Raw genomic sequence first — 2944 nt, forward strand, 5'->3', positions numbered from 1 at the left:
GTGTGCCCCTGTAGGCAGTGGAGAAAAAGATGGGAAACAGGGTGGAAATGGCCTGGTTGGTGGGATATGAACAAATCCAACATTCTTAGTTGGGTCATGTAGGAGGATGGGGACTTGCAGAGAGACAGAAACAACAGAAGGAAGAGTACTTATACAGAGATCAGGGACTCTGGGCATGAAGAATGCACTGAGCAAAGTCGTTTGCAGAAGTGATCTGGTCAGAGGAGGATATGTGATCAAAAGGAACTTAAGTCTAATCCTGTATATTTCCCATGGCCTGCTCAGCTTGGGCTGGTTCACCCTGGTAACACCCAGGAGAGGTTTCACCCTCCCATCAATTGCTCTTTAAATCTGCACAGTTCAGGGAGTTCCCTTTACCATCCTGTTTCCAGGGGACCAGAGCAAATTGGCTGGTCAAGATTACGGCCTCTGGGAGATGACAGAGAGGTGGGGTAAAAGGGGCTGTGGGGTGCAAACTAGCTTGTACTCATGGAACTTAGAGGTGGCAGAGTGAAGGCTAGATCCACATGACGTTAGCGTGGAGTTGAGGACCTCAGTTCTTGTCTTCTTGGAGGAAAGAATTCAATCAAGAGATAGCAATGCAGTGAAACAACAAAGCTTTATGGCAAGGTCACATGTGATGGTAACCAACAGACCTCTAGACCTTTCCCTTTCTTCTCATGTCTGACTACCTACCTACCCTAACAATTTACTCTAGCTGACATGCTTAAAAGAATGCCTGACACTTAAGAAACACTACATAAATGGGACTTGCTATTATATTAACACTTTTCTTTAAAGAGAGAGATTTTTATGCTGTAAGATGTGTACGTTTGTTGGAGAGAGAGACAGAAAGCAAGAAATCACCCCACAGGGGGGACAACCACGCCACAATCCCTTCTCCATTCCCCTCAGGATCTTGGGCATGCACACACACACGCATGAGTTTTAAGCCACTGGGTCTGGGACTTGAACTGCGGTTGACTACATGGAAGTCCAGAGATGTAACCATTATGCCACCTGCTGGTCTCTATATTCACACTTTTTTTTTTTTTAAGAATTATTTTATTGGGACCAGCAGTTAGCGTAATGGCTATGTCTGTCTCTCTGTCTCTGTCTTTCTGGCGAGTACACGTGCCCTATAGCAAAAAACCTCTCCAAAAAAAGAAAGAAAAAAGAGAATTATTTTATTTAACTTTATTTATTCATTTGTTTTATTTTAATTTGACTAGAGAGAGAAAGGGGATAGGGGGAAGTGAGAAAGCAAGCTGCCAGGTCCGGGACTCAAACTGAGTACGTCATGTGGGAGTTCAGTGCCCTTAACCACCATGCCATCTGCTGGCTCCCTATATTCATACTTTTTAAAGGCCTGAGGCTTTTTATTGGAGAGGTTTTTGCTATAGGGTGCGTGCCCTTGCCAGAAAGACAGAGAGACAGAGACAGAAAGCAAGATATCACCCCCTAGGGGGGAGGCCACGCCACAATCCCTTCTCCTCCATTCTCCTCTCGGGATCTTGGGCATGCACGCACATGTGTGTGATAAAAGCCTGATGCTTTTAAAAACACGTTTAATGAACTATTTTTTTTTCCCAGAGATATTTTTTGCCTTAGGGTACATGCACTCTCTGAGATAGAGAGACATACACACAGACAGTGAGAGGGAAAGCGAGAAATCACCCCCCCAGGGGGATGGCCACACCACAATCCTTTCTCCTTCATTCTCCTCTCGGGATCTTGGGCATGCACGCACACATGCCCAGCGTGAGTTTTAAGCCACCGGGTCTGGGACTCAAATCACAGTTGGCTGTGTGGGAGTCAGCAATGTAACCGCTATGCCATCTGCTAGCCCCGAACTGTCTAGTTTTAATTAGTGCTATGCCTAATGTTAAATTGTCTGGTTTTTTTTTTTTTTTTGTACCCATCATTCTTTGAATATATAACTTTGGCAACATTTACAATACCTCCTTTGCACTTATTTATTTAGCTGTTCCATAACCCAAGGGTAGGAAACAGGTCTTATTCACTGTTGAAATCTCTGGCACATTGCACAATGCCTGCAAAATGGTGGGTGCAATCAGGTGTTTGAGTCTATTTCTGTTTTTAAAAGCATTATTTCATTTTATTCCTGACCAGATAGAGACATCCAGAGAGAGGAAAAGTGAGAAAGCAAGCCACCAGGTCCAGAACTCAAACTGTGGTTGGCCATGTGGGAGAGTCTAGCACCTTAGCCACCATGCCACCCACTGATCCCCAGGTGTTTAATTCTATTAACTACTTTAACACTAAATGAAATTATTCAATGATTCAAAAATAAGTATTTTGGGAGCCAAATGGTGGTACAGTGGTAAAATGAAATGCTCTGTAAGGCTGACACACATGGGAAGGTTCTGGACTTGTGTTTGCAGACCTCCGTGAGTTCGTAGGCACATGTATGCCCATGATCCAGAGCTGGCTAAAGCTGGAGGTGGATTATGACATTGAGACCCTGCGGGGGTCCTGTCTCTACTCTTTCTCACTTACGAAAAAAGAAAAAAAAAAAAACAACAAGATATTCAGAAGCTTGAATATCTGGATTTTTTTTTAAGTCTAGAATGTTTAAATTATCTATAATATTTGCCAATAAAGTATATATGGTTCCTTTATAAAAAGAATTATTTATTTATTATGATTATTATTTTTAATTTGCTATAGGGCATGTGTACTCACCAGAGAGAAAGAGACAGAGAGTGAGAGGGAGAGAGAGAAAGGGAGAGAGAGAAATTAAGAAAGCAAGCCACCAGGTCCAGGACTCAAACTGTCATTGGTTCTGTAAGAGTCCAGCACTTTAACCACCATACACCATCTGCTGGCCCCAGCATATATAGTTCCAAAGGTTAAAAAAAAAAAATATCGAGGCCAGTGGGTGGCATGGGGATCGAGGTGCTGGACTCCCCAAATGGCCAAC

At 43.2% G+C, this 2944-nt stretch overlaps 1 protein-coding gene across 1 annotated transcript in view; it reads left to right on the forward strand.

The window, feature by feature from the left end:
* SLC16A10 (solute carrier family 16 member 10) overlaps nucleotides 1-2944 on the forward strand; it is a gene marked incomplete at its 5' end in the record, with an annotated part of 172611 nt that overhangs the window by 161283 nt on the left and 8384 nt on the right.

Source organism: Tupaia chinensis, unplaced genomic scaffold (genome assembly GCF_000334495.1).
Source record: "Tupaia chinensis unplaced genomic scaffold, TupChi_1.0 Scaffold000527_1, whole genome shotgun sequence".
Taxonomy (NCBI): Eukaryota; Metazoa; Chordata; class Mammalia; order Scandentia; family Tupaiidae; genus Tupaia; species Tupaia belangeri.